Source organism: Microcaecilia unicolor, chromosome 1, assembly GCF_901765095.1.
Source record: "Microcaecilia unicolor chromosome 1, aMicUni1.1, whole genome shotgun sequence".
Taxonomy (NCBI): domain Eukaryota; kingdom Metazoa; phylum Chordata; class Amphibia; order Gymnophiona; family Siphonopidae; genus Microcaecilia; species Microcaecilia unicolor.
Genome location: NC_044031.1, coordinates 123,203,951 through 123,219,433, shown reverse-complemented (window position 1 = coordinate 123,219,433; position 15,483 = coordinate 123,203,951). Strand labels below are relative to the sequence as shown.

The 15,483-nt window shown below is 46.5% G+C and overlaps 1 protein-coding gene across 4 annotated transcripts in view; it reads right to left on the bottom strand.

Moving 5' to 3' along the window:
• Positions 1–13,603, bottom strand: part of CROT (carnitine O-octanoyltransferase) — a 141,401-nt gene extending 127,798 nt beyond the window's left edge. For 2 of the 4 annotated variants that reach the window (XM_030199824.1, XM_030199816.1), the window contains exon 1: positions 13,033–13,197. The gene's annotated coding sequence lies outside the window, so the exon portion shown is untranslated. Of the gene's footprint in view, positions 1–13,032; positions 13,198–13,397 lie in introns of those variants that run through there. The other 2 variants (XM_030199806.1, XM_030199797.1) reach the window with 2 other exon arrangements.
• Between the last annotated feature and the right edge of the window lie 1,880 nt (positions 13,604–15,483).

The window sequence follows — 15,483 nt, the reverse complement described above, 5'->3', positions numbered from 1 at the left end:
AGAGAGGTGGGGAATGTTGGTGGGGGGAGATGCATGGGGGAGAGAGAGGGAGAAATAATACTGGATGTGGAGGAGGAGGGAGGGACAGCAAGAGAAAAGGGGAAATGTTGGAACATGGAAGTGGGAGGGAGGGAGACAGAGAGAGATGCTGTATGGGGATGGGAGAGATGCTAAAAGGGGAAGGAAGAGAACGAAAGAGATAGATGTTGGGCCCAGGGTGCAAGGAAGGGAGATACTGAGAGTGATGTGGGCAGTGGGAGAGAAGAAGGAGGGAAGAGAGGTTGTACATGGGGATGGATGAGAGAGAGGGATAGATATACATTAGAGGGGAAAGAGAAAAAGAGGGAGATTGTGGATCCAGGGACAGAAGGGAGTGAGGGAGAAATGCTGGACAATTGGAGGGAGGGAAGAGAGAGAGGAAGAAATGCTGGACCACAGGGAAGGGGGGGGGGGGGGCTGGAAGATGCTGGGGTGTGGGTGTGTGTGTGGAAGGGACAGGGAGATATTAGGCTACAATGGGAGAAAGGGAGCAGGCGTGCTGGGCTAGAAGGTTGGAGGGAGGAAGATGCTGCAAATGGTGGAACTATTTGGGAGAGGCCAAAGGGGAGGTGGGAAGGAAACAAATGAGAGGATGATAGTGATGGGGGGGGGGGCAGAAATGTGGTAAGGGAGAGTTGATTAAAGATGAAAGGAAATGAAAGGTTGGAGGAAGGACAGAGAAGAGGAATGGGGCAGCTAGTGGGTGAGAGAAAGAAATGGAATTTGATAGCTGAAAACTAAAAAGGAGGAGGATGAGGACGAGGGTGAAATTTAAGTGATCAGAGAGGAAAGAGCTAAAAAAGAAATAATGTGTCAAAGGTAGGTGTAGTGAAGGAATGGAATAAGACAGGAGAGAAGAGAAAAGACAAATGGACAGCAAGCAGTTGAAGGAGAATTAGCAGAAAGACAGGAAAAGAGGAAACTGGAACCAGCATGATTGAACAGTAAAATGTCCAGACAACAAAGGTACAAAAAAGTATTTTATTTTGAATCTATTAAATGGAATATCAAATGGAAAGAAGACACTGCATAAAACAGAAGACACTGGGACCAAAGCGAATAGAAAAACTAAATGATCAGACAACAAAGGTAGAAAAAAGTATTTTATTCAGAATTTATTAATTGGAATATGTCAGCTTTCTGTGAAATTTTGCATGTAAGTTTCAATTTTTCTGGTATTGCTGCATGCTGAGTCTGACTTCTTGAGTTAACTTTCCAGTTCAGTATTTTGCCTTCATATTTTTTGCTTTCTAGTTCCTTGTGTCATGTCTGTTGTGTCATGTGTTTTTCACGAGGTAGTGTATTGGTGTTTTAGAGCCTGGTGTAAATACAGTTCTGCCTTTTCACGCATAAGGTTGCAGCTCGTCCTGTCCTTGGAATTAGTGCTGTTATGGTTTAGTAAGGTTATGAGTGTGTTTTTGCACAAGTTTGTGTATAGTGTGTTGCAGTGGAGAGATTGTGTGTTGGCTTTACTGAGGTGGCACCAAAACATCAGAAAGGGTATAGAGCCTAAATCATGACACACTACCTCTTGAAGGATCTACATATAGAGCTTATGCATTTCTAAGGTCAACACTGGCATGGTATGGGAAAAGGGGTGGGGAAATACTACTGGAGTGGAAGAAGGAAAGAAGGAAGGGAGAAAGAGCTGGCTTGATATCTCATACATATTCATTATGGTTATTCCCAAAAAAAGCCAGCTCTTTTTCCCTTCCTTCCTTCCTCCACATTAGCATATCATTTGCATATGTATATATGCAAATGAATATGCTAATATGCTCTGCCCCATCCTTTGCCCCCCCAAATGAAACAGTCAAACTACGCCTATGCTTGTTGGGCAGACCGTCATCTACTATGTTACTATGATAGGTTTAAAAAAAAAAAGGCTTCAGAAAATGCAGAAGAATCTCTTTCTGTTTTCTCATAAGGGGATGGAGTTAAATGTCGATTTTGTACTAAAAAAGAATGTGTGGTGAAAACAAGATAGATGTAGGCAAAAAGCAGATTAACCAATTCAATGCATGTTTTGAGAAAAACTTTACTGGCCCTACCATTAATATTGTGGATCAGAATTCCTGTTTTTACAGAACTTATCTTGTTAAACTGTGGAAATTAATTCCTCAAATAAAACTGCTGAAGGGGCTCATGTGATGCCATGATCAGGAGCGGCTGTTGAAAACTCCGCTGCTGCCAATTTACCCGCTAATACCTCAAAATTGGCGATTTTAATCTCACAGCGAGATTATTTCAAACCGCTATCGCTTGACTCCAGGGAGCGGCGTTCTCAGCATACCAATTACACGGCAGCGAAAGGAGTCTGCAGAGAGAAGGAGAAGGCACGAGTCGGCGATGACAAAATGGCGGCTCCGGCAAGCCCGGTCGCGGCTTCTCTTAGCTCAGCATGGGTAGCGAAGGTGGCGAGTGCGATGGAACCCTTGCTCGACAGGAGACTGAGCCCCATCGATAGCAAGCTGGCCCAGGTCCAGGAGCATTTGAGGCAGCTTAAAGATCTTGTAGACTTTCAGCAACGCCACAGAGCGCTGGAAGACAGAGTGCTGCAGATGGAGAGAGAAAATACCAGACTAAGACCATAGTAGAAGGCTATGAGGAGAAACTTGAAGATCTTGAAAATAGATCACGTCAAAACAACGTAAGATTCGTGGGGCTACCAGAGGTGTTGGAGGGCAGCAGTCTGCGGGCGTTTTTGGAAAGGTGGCTACAGGAACAGATACAACTCCCCGCGGACCTGGGGGAACTTCGGGTGCAAAGAGCACACCAGGTAGGCCCTAGACACCCAGAGAATGCACGTGGTGATTTGCCGCTTGCTAAATTTTGCACACAAGGAAGCCATACTACAGGCCTTACGCAAAGACACTGGACCGAACACTCTGGACTGGTGCGCCCCAGACTGGAACACACACCAGACCGAACACTCTGGACTGGAGCGCCCCAGACTGGAACACACACCGGACCGAACACTCTGGACTGGAGCACACTGGACTGGTCCGCGCAGCTTCACCTGCACTTGGCCACTACCCCCCCCCCCCCCCCCCAAGGGTAGTGCTAGACTTACCAGATACCGGATGACACAGGGACCAGGACTGGAAACAGAAGAGACAGCAGTGCTCCAAGGAACTGGACTAACCAGGGCACTCCTAGGCCTACACTAACAAAAGGACTTCCTAAGCCCTATACTAACAAGCTAAACACAAAACTAACAAGCTTCCTAAGCACTACTCTAGCAAGCTAGATACAAAAAGGTGCTTCCTAAGCCCTACTCTAGCAAGCTAAACACAAAACTAACAAGGTGCTTCCTAAGCCCTACTCTAGCAAGCTAGACACAAAACTAACAAGGTGCTTCCTACAGCACCAAAACCCAAACAGCAAAGACTGCAATGCTCCCAATAGCACAAACACCAGAAGTACTTCTAACAGCAAAATCTGTAGTGTTCCTAACACCACCAAACCCTGAAGTACTTCTAACAGTAACAGAGCTTCCAAAGCCCTACACACAGCAATGCTTCCAAAAACAAGAGGGAAAAGCAGGGGAACCACAAGTGAAAAGCAGGAAAGCTAAACACAAAGACACCAGTGCACACTGCACCAACACTAACCTGGACCTTAGCAAAAGCACGCAGGGAAACTAGACACAAAGTCAGAAGTGCACACTGCACCACCCTACCTAAAGCAAACACCATCGTTGCAAAGGCACTGAAGAAAAGAACACCACTTCCTTATCAAGGCCCTCCCAGATGATGTCACACTTCCTAGACCCAGGCAACAGCATACTGAAACACAGAGAGCACACAAACCCATAGAGGCCCAACCCACACCAATGCAGCACCGTGAAGCACTTGAAGCCAGTACACCCAAAGAGAGGTAGAGCTAACTCAGTCCACACACACAGCTGTAGTAAAGTGAAACAATTAGCCCCATGCTGGCAGCAGCCAGCACAGAAAGAGAGAGAGCTAGCTCAGACAGGACAGACAAACGAAACAGAAGCCAGCTAAGAAGCTGACCCCCAGGAAAAAGGTAAGTTTGAGAGGGGTTCTGACCACGATCATACACGGACGGCTAGCCCAAACTGCCTTCAGTATTTTAGATTTCCAAAGCAGAGTGAACCATAAAGGTATAACAACAAACTTTCCTCACAGCGAACAATCGCCCCATAACAGGAGCATCAAAGGAGGGATGATCTCAACCTCTGTAGTAGAATATCATGTAGAAATTCTGATAACTGTTTTCCAACTTCTCCCAATGAGATTTATATCTGCATGAACGATCTGAACAAAAAACAAAAGTCAGACAGGGAGGGATCATGGATTCATCTGCTGTGACTAAAGGAAAGAAAATTACCAAGGTAAGAACCTAATTTTCCCTTCCTTGTCATCAGCAGCAGATGAATCCATTAACTGATGGGATGTACAAAAGCAATCCCTACTTAGGGTGGGAACAGGCCACACCATGAGCCAAAACTTGAGCTCCAAAAACAGCGTCCTGCTTCGCTGCAACATCCAGCCTGTAATGCCGGGCAAAAGAGAGCTGAGAAGCCCAAGTAGCCACACTACAGATCTCTTTAAGAGAGAGTGCACCCGTTTCAGCCCACGAGGAGGAGATACGCTTCAGGCGGAGACCGACCTGAAAGCAGATACGCAGCAAAAAGGACTTCCTTGAGCCAACGGGCTATAGTGGCCTTAGACGCCGGGCCTCCACGCTGAGGACCTGACAACAAGACAAAAAGGTGATCAGAAGTCCTGAAGTCATTTGACATCTGTAGATACTGCAACAGCGCCCTGCGGACATCCAAAAGATGTAACTGCCCAAAGGAGTCTGGGAACTCTTCCCTAGAAATGGAAGGAAGAAAAATGGGCTGGTTCAGGTGAAATGCTGAAACTACCTTAGGCAGAAAGGAAGGCATTGTACATACTGTTACTCCGGACTCCGAGAATTGCAGAAAAGGGTCTCGACAGGACAGCGCCTGCAGCTCAGACACGCATCTAGCCAACGTCATGGCCACCAAAAAGACTGTCTTGAGAGTCACGTCCTTCGCCGAAGCTCACGTAAGCGGCTCGAAGGGCAAACACTGAAGAGCCTTCAACACTAGCCCCAGGTTCGAGGACAGACAGGGCAACCGGACAGGAGGACGGAGCCTAAGCACCCCTCTGAGAAATCTGGCAATGTCCGGATGAGCAGCCAGGGACAAGCCAGCGACTTTCCCTCGATAGCATGATAATGCTGCCACTTGTACCCGCAGGGAATTGTAAGCCAGGCCTTTTTGTCAGCCCTCCTGCAAAATGTCCAGCACAGTTGAGACAATAGCTCGCGTGGGTGTGATCGCCTTTGAAACACCCCTTGCCTCAAATCTGCGCTAGATCCGAGCATAAGCTGCAGAGGTGGACCGCTTGCAGGCCTACAAGAGAGTGGAGGAGATGACTTTGTTAGAGTAGCCCTTTTCTCTCAATTGCGCCCTCTCAATAGCCAGGCCCGTAAGACCAAATCGGCAGGGATCCTCCATAGACACCGGACCCTGAACCAACAGGTTCGGCACCAGGGGCAAATGCACCGGAGCGTCCACCAACATCCGGCAGAGATCCGCATACCACGGACGCCTTGGGCAAACTGGAGCTATGAGAATCACCAGACCTCAGTGCTGTCAAATCTGCAGTAGGACTTGTCCTATCAAGGGCCAAGGAGGGAACAAATACAGGAGGCCCGAGGGCCAGGGTTGAGCCACAGCATCCAACCCCGCCGAGTGAGGATCTCTCCTTCTGCTGAAAAGGCACTTGACGCCATTAGATCCATACCGGGAGTCCCCCATTTGGCTCAAATCTGAAGAAAAATTCTTCTCCCAGTTCCCATTCCGCCAGGTCGATTTGATGCCTGCGGAGAAAATCGGCTTGCACGTTGCTCTGACCTGCTATGTGAGCTGCTGACAGAAGCTGCAGGTTGAGCTCGGCCCAGTGGCAAATCTGAGCGGCCTCTGCGGCCAGGGCCCTGCACTGAGTGTCGCCCTGACGATTTATGTATAACACCACTGTAGTGTTGTTTGACAGAACCTGGACAGCAAGCCCCTTCAGAGTCTTTTGAAAGGCCATAAGAGCCTGGAATATCGCTCTCAGTTCCAAGCGATTGATGCTTCCAAGGGTGTCCACAGACCCTGAGCATAGGTTCCTTGGCAATGCGCTCCCCAGCCTGGAAGGCTGGCATCTGTTATCACCAGGCACCAGGAAGGAAGCGCCAGAGGCACTCCTCGGCGCAGCATCCTGTCGAAGAGCCACCACTCCAAACTGAGCCGGGCCGCAGGGAGCAACGTTAGTCTACGTTGATATTCCTGCGGCATCGGAGACCATTGTTGAAGCAGGGCAATCTGCAGAGGCCTCATATGTGCTCTCGCCCAAGGCACTACCTCCAAGGTGGCCGTCATCGACCCCAGCAGCTGGACAAAGCCCCAAGCTTGCGGGCGAGGCATCAGCAAGAGCAGACGGACCCGATTCTGAAGCTTGCACCGCCTTTGGTCAGGGAGAAAGACCAACCCTGATGCCGTGTTGAACCGGACCCCCAAATACTCGAGAGACTCAGAGGGGGGTCAGGTGACTTTTGGGTACATTGACCACCCAGTCTAGTACCTTCAGGACCACCACCACTCTGGCTGTGGCAAGACGACTCTTGGTTGCAAAGTCCGCTCTGATGAGCCAGTCGTCGAGATAAGGGTGAACTCTGATACCTTGGAAAAAGGTACGGGGAGCTGTGGTTAGGCCGAAAGGCAAGGCCTGAAACTGGAAATGCTTTCCCAACACTGCTTTTTTTTAACGCTGTGAGGAAAGTTGGAGGCAGGCAGCAACAGAGGGACTCCGGGAGGAGGGGGGAATGGGTAACGCAGGGAAAGGGCGAGCCTATATGCCTTTAAACTGGGCACCACCAGCCACAACACCCCTGCTCAACTAGCAAAGCACAGGAGCCACCCCAGGCAGTCTGAAATCCAGGAGCTGATCAAGCTACGTCCACACCTGCTGGGAGGCGGACACAACCCATCAGTTAATGGATTCATCTGCTGCTGATGACAAGGAAACCCATATTTTCAAAACAAGACGGACATCCATCTTTCGTTTCGAAAATACCAAAGTCCAAATCCTTAAATTTGGACATTTCTGACTTTCGGCGATTTTTGAAACCAAAGACGTCCATGTCAAAAACGTCCAAGTACAAGCCATTTGGATGTTGGAGAAGCCAGCATTTGTAGTGCACTGGTCCCCCTGACATGCCAGGACACCAACCGGGCACCCTAGGGGGCACTGCAGTGGACTTCATAAAATGATCCCAGGAACATAGCGCCCTTACCTTGTATGCTGAGCCCCCCCCCAAAACCCACTACCCACAACTGTACACCACTACCGTAGCCCTTATGGGTGAAGGGGAGCACCTAGATGTGGGCACAGAGGGTTTTGTAGAGCTCACCCTTTCCTCCACAAATGTAACAGGTAGGGGGGGGTATGGGCCTGGGTCTGGGTCTGCCTGTCTGAAGTGCACTGCAGTACCCATTAAAACTGCTCCTGGGACCTGCATGCGCTGTAATGGACCAGAGTACGACATCTGAGGATGGCACGACATATTTTTAAAGATGTTTTTTTGAGGGTGGGATGGGGTTAGTGACCACTGGGGGAGTAACAGGAGGTCATCCCAGATTCTCTCTGGTGGTCATTTCAGGCACCTTTTTGTGCCTTATTCGTAATAAAAACACATCCAGGTGAAAATGTCCAAGTGTTTGTCAGGGACATCCTTGTTTTTTTTCCAAGTATGGGTCAAAGATGTTCAAGTGTTAGGCACACCCAAGTCCCGCCTTTGCTACACCTCCGACATGCCCCTTTGAACTTTGGATGTCCTTGCGACAGACTGCAGTTGGAGACTCCAAAATCGGGTTTCGATAATACCGATCTGGACATCTCTGCGAGAAGGGCGTCCATCTTCCGTTTTATGTCAAAAGATGGACATCCTTCTCTTTCGAAAATGAGCCCAATAGTGTCAAACTTAAAGCTAACAAGGACTGAAAGAACTAGCTAAGTGTCAGCGCATAGATGAGTATTTTCATTGAGCTGGCACTCAACATGTTGATGCTACTCCTAACAATTATGAAACAATTCAAGCACAAGCTGCCGGTGACTCATGTGAACTGCTTTTTTATTTTTCTAGTTTGATGCAAATCTAACTGCTAACAGTGGTGCTATGACAAGTTAGCTTTATACACGGTGTGTCCCATTGGTGCATTCATTTTTTGTATTCTGGAAGGATATTTTATAAGTACATAAGTAATGCCACACTGGGAAAAGACCAAGGGTCCATCGAGCCCAGCATCCTGTCCACGACAGCGGCCAATCCAGGCCAAGGGCACCTGGCAAGCTTCCCAAACGTACAAACATTCTATACATGTTATTCCCGGAATTGTGGATTTTTTCCCAAGTCCATTTAGTAGCGGTTTATGGACTTGTCCTTTAGGAAACCGTCTAACCCCTTTTTAAACTCTGCCAAGCTAACCGCCTTCACCACGTTCTCCAGCAACGAATTCCAGAATTTAATTACGCGTTGGGTGAAGAAACATTTTCTCTGATTTGTTTTAAATTTACTACACTGTAGTTTCATCGCATGCCCCCTAGTCCTAGTATTTTTGGAAAAAGTGTGAACAGACGCTTCACATCCACCTGTTCCACTCCACTCATTATTTTATATACCTCTATCATGTCTCCCCTCAGCCGTCTCTTCTCCAAGCTGAAAAGCCCTAGCCTCCTTAGTCTTTCTTCATAGGGAAGTCGTCCCATCCCCGCTATCATTTTAGTCGCCCTTCGCTGCACCTCTTCTAATTCCACAATATCTTTCTTGATTCTTTAATCAAGTGAGACTGTTGATATTGACTCCTGAGGCAGGCCTTGCAGCCGAAACATGGCTCATGTTGAGTCACTGATACCTATAACAAACGAGTCAGAGTCATCGATGCCTATAATGAATTATTGATACTTAAATAAAATCATTGCACCACATCACTTGCTTTGGGACTTTTTGCGTCACATTTGTTGCTTTGAGTTTTTGTTATGCAAAGGTTAGTTCTTCCTTTTTTTTTTTTTTTTTTTAAATGTACATGTGAACTGCGCCATGAAGTTTCAACAGTTTCTGTAAATACTGAGTCTGAAAGCAAGACTCATAATGAAGATGAGGAAGAAGCAGCTCGGCTCTGAATTCTAACACACCCATTTCTGCTTGAAATGGCAGCAGCTTATCCAGTGGAGAACTGCCTGAAAGCACTCCCCCCCCCCATCAGATGATGGTGGTGAAAATGAAGAATCTCTGATGCACCCCACAGTGAAGACAAGGAAGAAGAAAAAAAAACTACAGTTAGTACAGTATTTTGTGAACTTATTGATACAAAAGTGAACTTAAGTACATAAGTGCTCCCACACTATGACAGACCAAAGGTCCATCAAGCCCAACATCCTGTTTGCAACAGTGGCCAAACCAGGTCACAAGTACCTGGCAAGATCCCAAAAAAGTTCAATACATTTTATGCTGCTTATCCCAGAAATACACAACCTAAGTCAGACAAAGCACATCTACTGCAACAAGTGTATATTGATTATTGAAGGTGTCTCATAACGTGATACCGGAGACTCTATGTACACGGGATATATTGGACTTTGGAAATGTGACAGGTTCCAGCCCCTAAGAGATAAGCTCTAGTCCGGGATGACGGTGAGTAATGCCCAGAGCTATCAAGTTAAGTGGATTTTGCATTACCAGTAAATTTACTGCAACAATATTTAACATTTTTTTGACAGTAGTGCACACCAAAAACCTTTTTTGAAAAATATATATATGTTGTTGAGTACACAGATGGACACAGAGATTTAGGTTTGCACAAGACGCAGTTTATGTGCACTATTGGTTGGTAGGAGGTGGTCTATGATTACACTAAGTCACTAGCTGGCGAGCTCAAAAGCAATTTGACATTAATATGTCTTTGTGACGTTATGAGACACCTTCAATAATCAATATACACTTGTTGCAGTACATGTGCTTTGTCTGACTTAGGTTGTGTTTTTCTATAAAGGTACTTTTGGACAAAGCAAAGCCATTTTTTGTTTCATTTTTTGGTATCCCAGAAATAAGCAGTGGATTTTCCCCAAGTCATTTTAATAAGACTTTCCAACCAATTATTTATTTTAAATAAACCCATCACACCTCCTCTGATACAAGAATTACTCCAAGAGGATCTTTATCAAACAGGACTGAAAAAAAAAGCTTGTGAGCTTTCTAGAGGCAAAAGATGGACAGCACTTTAGTATATTATGCTACATCAAAAACACAAGAAAAGTGGCCATGAATACGATAGACAGTGGTTAGTATATTCACCCAGATAAAGTTTTGATTCCATTGTTGGTTATTCTCAGATGTAAACGGAGCAAACCTGAAAAGGGTTGCAAAAATCTTAAACAAGGGCATTGGCAAAATTGAAAAGCATAAAAAGTGCGAGAGCCATAGAAAAGCAGAGAGATCTCTTTCTTACTAAATTCCAACTGTTGAGAGATAAACTGTTCTTACCAAACTAGTAGCTGCGGAAAAGAAACAGAATCAAGAAGAATGATTCTGAAGCATATTATGGATGCAGTTTTATTCCTTGCAAAGCAATGATTACCGTTTTGTGGTCATTGTGAGCATGGAAGTTTGGGTGGTTGTGGGATGAATGAGGGGAATTTTTTTGGAATCGATTAAATTGTTAAACACGATACACTTCTTAGCCAGCATTTGTTAGTAAGTGATCGAAACACAACATACAAAATGATCTCATACAATCCCTTTCATCACAGGTTATAGCACCGATTGTCAATGAAATCAAGGCTGCAAAATATTTTGCTGCGATTGTTAACTGCCCAATTGATACCAGCTGAATGGATCAGTTAAGTAACAAAAACTGGTGATGCTGTCAAACACTTTGTCCAATTCACTGAATTGTCAGAAGTGCAGAAGATTTTGATTTTTTTTTTTTTAATGTTCTCATGTCTGCTATAAATAACCTGGGGCTGTCAATAAGTATGTGTTATGGACAAGCATATGATGGAGCAAGCACCATGGCCAGTGAGATATCTGGCCTTTAATTCAGAGTTAATGAAGTTTGTCCCTATGCCCTTTCTCCACATTGCTGTGCTCAAAATCTAAATCTTGTTTTAACTGACTCTGTAAATTTGAATGTTCAGAATCGTTTATTCTTTGGAACTTTAGAAAGCTTGTATTTTTTTTTTCTGGAAGCTTACCTTGCTTTAGATCCTCAAAGAAGAGCAATGAAACCAAACTGAATAGTCTACATTATCTGATATGAGAAGGGTGAGTAGGAAATCAGCCATACAAAATTTGCCTGCTCTAGTTGTTGCCTTACAATGAATTGTGGATGGGGGAGATTAAAACAAAACAAAAAGAAATGCACATCTAAACTGCTAGCTGAAGGAAAAGGTATGTATGTAACAAGTTTGTGGTCTTCCCTGTGTTTTGGGAAAAGCTACTATAAAAAGCTTTTATATTCCCTGCTGTGGCACCTATTTTACAAAAGTCTGATTCCCCCAGATGTCAATATCCTCTGAAATGGAGATTTAAACAGGAAATATAACTCCCCTGTATTAATCCATACAAACACACCTGAGCATTGTGTGCAAAGAAAGGCTGGAGACTCTTCAGAGGTCTCTAAAATCATGGGCGGGGGTGAAGCAGGAAAATACAAAACACCATGAAGCCACCAGCACATAGAGAACATTTAGAAACAAATCAAGAGAGCATTTTTTTTCCACAAGTTGTATGTTGTAAAATTCCACAAATATAAATGATATTTTCAGTTCTTTTATGAGCCTTTGATAGGTGGAAGATTGTGCTACTGGCTTGTAACTCCTGTTCTCCTGAGTTAACTAGCTGCTATTTGCCTTACTTTGGGCTATAAACACCACTGATAATCTGGCAACACTCACCTGTACATACCAATTAACAGAAATGTTGAACCCTGCATTTTTTCTCCTATTTAAAAGATTTATATATTTCACAAATTTGTCTGCTCCCATGGTTAGGTATGTTTCACAAGAATGATAGGGGCACACGCACACACTCTCTCTCTCGGGAGTAAACCTATTCAAAAGTTCTACCTGCCACAGCATACAGAATATAATGAAAATTAATCTAACAAGAAGCTCTTTAAATAATAGTTCTCTGCTGCTAGACAGCAACACAGTTCCTTTAACTTTCCATGGCGCTTCTACAGCTGACTGCTTCCAAACACCACTGTGTCTGTGGCCACTTTTCAGACACCATTTATTTATTTATTGCATTTGTATCCCACATTTTCCCACCTCTTTGCAGGCTCAATGTGGCTTACAGTACATCATGGATAGTGGAAACATAATTGAGAATAGACATTTAGTATTACAGAAGTATCTTGGGTAACGTGATAATGATAAAGCCTGATAGTAGTGTAACAATCAAATATTAAAGACAATTCTGGATGTAAGTGGAGGAGATCACATTTGTTGAACTTCGTGGTATGCCTTGTTAAAGGGGTGGGTCTTCAGTAGTTTGCGGAAGTTAGTTAGTTCATAGAATGTTTTTAAGTTACGCGGCAGTGTGTTCCAGAATTGTGTGCTCATGCATTCTCCCTTTATTCTTCCCGCTTCTATCCTGGGCCCCTGCAGCAGCTTCTCCTCCTGCGGCCTGCACTGGCCACGGCGATAACCACACAGACCATATGAAGCTGCCATGTAACCTCTCCCCCACATCCACCCAGTGATCACCGCTCCTGGTAACTACCCTTCCTGCAACGCTTGGGCTACTCTGGCACAGCATATCCTCATCCAGTTACCAACTCCACACACCCGATTCTCATGCAACCACAAAGCAGCAGCAGTAGTTTTTTGTTTCGTTTTTTTAAACGATGCGAATGAATAACACAGGCCACCAAGCAACATGGGCACTCACCAGCCAAGAGCGATGTCTTCAGGACTAGCTGAGCTGCTGCTTTACTTGCAAACTTATGCCACCGCACAGATGTTTGCTTCTACACGGGCAACTCTTCTCAAAGAAACCCAAGATCACGAGAAATACCTTATAATGCTCTGCCAAGCTTGCATAATATCAAGCTTTCCAGATCAAATACCATTCCCCTTCCAGAGCATGGCCCCGCCCACCAACAAACTGCACGTTTATTTAAGACTTTTTATCACGAGACGCTATGTTCTTAACAAAGACACAGTACCTGACATCAAATGAGGTTGCACTACAAAGAGAAATCGCTAGAACTGCACACTTCTAATGTGGCATTAGAGAAAATTAAAATCACTCACTAATCTGGAGGGACTCTCTACACGATCTTCGCTCCGAGGATGTGTTATCTTTATAACGATGGCGTCACTTCAAACTCCTTCCTGACTACAACTTATAGCTTTGTATGCTCACAGTTAAAGTGACAGTGTTCCCTATTGGACTCAGCCTTCGGATTGGCTTCCTATTGCCCCTTAATTAAAAGTTTGTTCTTACTTTTTTTCTCGTTTATGTGCAAACTTTTTGAATTCCTACGTAGGAACAGGCTGCCACACTTTGCCTCTCTATGTACTTGTGGGAAACCTTCAGGACCCTGGCCCTGCTCCAGAAAGATACCAAGCAAATCTGAAGAGGGAGCTAGCTCTATTCTAGAAAAGTGGCCCTATAGAATGGAAGTATTAGTTTTTGAAGGTAAGTATAAAACTCTGAGTTCAGAGAAGAGCCCTATCTTCTTCCTGGAGGGGGGGGGGGGGGGAGGAGGGGATCCAGCACAGGATTCTCTCCTCCCCTAAAGCTATTTTTAGAGCCCTGATGGAACTGTGTGGGGCTTTTGATCATCTGCCCATCAGGGTTTCAGCACTCTCCAACTCCACTACTCCCAGACCTTTCTCATATCAGGACTGTAGGCTGGTAGCAGCTTCACTCTGTTACTCTTTCTCTTCTGAGAATCAGAATCCAGGGCTGGCGAGAGACTAAGCCGGGCCCTGGGCAAGGCTGCCGGGCCCCCGCCACTGCTGCTGCAGCAGCTGCAGTGGTCCCCGGTCTCACCTGCCTGCCCTCGGCTCCGTCCGCTACTGGGCCCCTTGCATTAAAATCGGCAGCGCCTCAGCTCTGTTTAGAAAGGCAGATCGCCTCCCTGCGGGCCTTCCCTCGCTGTGTCCGGCCCTCATCTGATGTAACTTCCGGTTTCCGCGAGGGCGGGATACAGAGAGGGCCCAAAGGGAGGCGATCTGCCTTTCCAAACGGAGCTGAGGCGCTGCTGAATTTAAATCAGGGAGCCCGGTGGCGGACAGAGCCGAGGGCAGGCAAGTGAGATTGGGGACTGCAGTGCCGGTGGCCTGACCCTGGCACCGGGCCCGGAGAATTTTGTCCCCCCTGCCCCCCCCTCCCCCTCGGTGGCGCTGTCAGAATCAGATCGCCCCAGTATTTTATTCCTCTTCTCTTTGGCACTCTAGTGTGGATTAGTCTGGCAATCCTTGATAAATGTAATCTGTTTGGGAGCAGACATCTTTCCTTTCAGTATGCACCAGGGGACAGGTGGGTCAGATGTGCAACCCCTGTGCTTTTTCCTTTCCCCTCAGACCCTAGAGCATAAAGCCAAGGCTCAGATGGGCCCCAGAGTGAAGTAATTCACTTACTGTAGTGTGGAGACCCTAAGGTTTTGCTTCTTGAAGGAATTGCAGACATATCTTGTCCAGGGACATAGCCAGACCTCAGCGGGAGGGGGTCCAGAGCCCAAGGTGGGAGACACATTTTAGCCCGTCTCCCCCGCCACCGATCCTCCCCCACCACTTTTGAACCGCCCCCATCGCAAGGTACCTTTGCTGGCGGGGGTCCCCAACCCCCACCAGCCTTAATCTTCTTCAGCACCGGTCTCCGGCATGTTTGCTGATCTGTGCTGTGAATTGCAGGACTCACAACACAGATCAGCGAACACACCAGAGACCGGCGCTGAAGAAGACTAAGGCTGGTGGGGGTCAAAAGTGGTGGGGGAGGATCGGCGGGGGGGGGGGGGGGGGTGTCGAAAGTAGAGGGGGCCAGGACTAAATCTGTGGGGGCCCATGCTTCTGTGGCCCCACCTAGCTACACCCCTGCTTGTGGCTCTACCTGAATATTGGATTTGTCTTTTGCATTCCCCCACAGCTTCTGGAACAAGGAGTTGGCTCAGGGACACTACCACTGACTGTTGAGCCCAGCAGTGATATAGCAGCAGGGATCCCCACGCCCCACCGGCTGAAGACTTCCTTTGAAGAGCTCCCTTTTACCAAACTCAGCAGTGGGCAGGGCTGGGCGCACCATTTTCAAGGCGGCGCTGATGGAAGAGAAGGGAGGCCACCTCCTTCCTCCAACTGAAGGTAGGGGTGGGGAAGGGCCGCTAGACCACCAGGT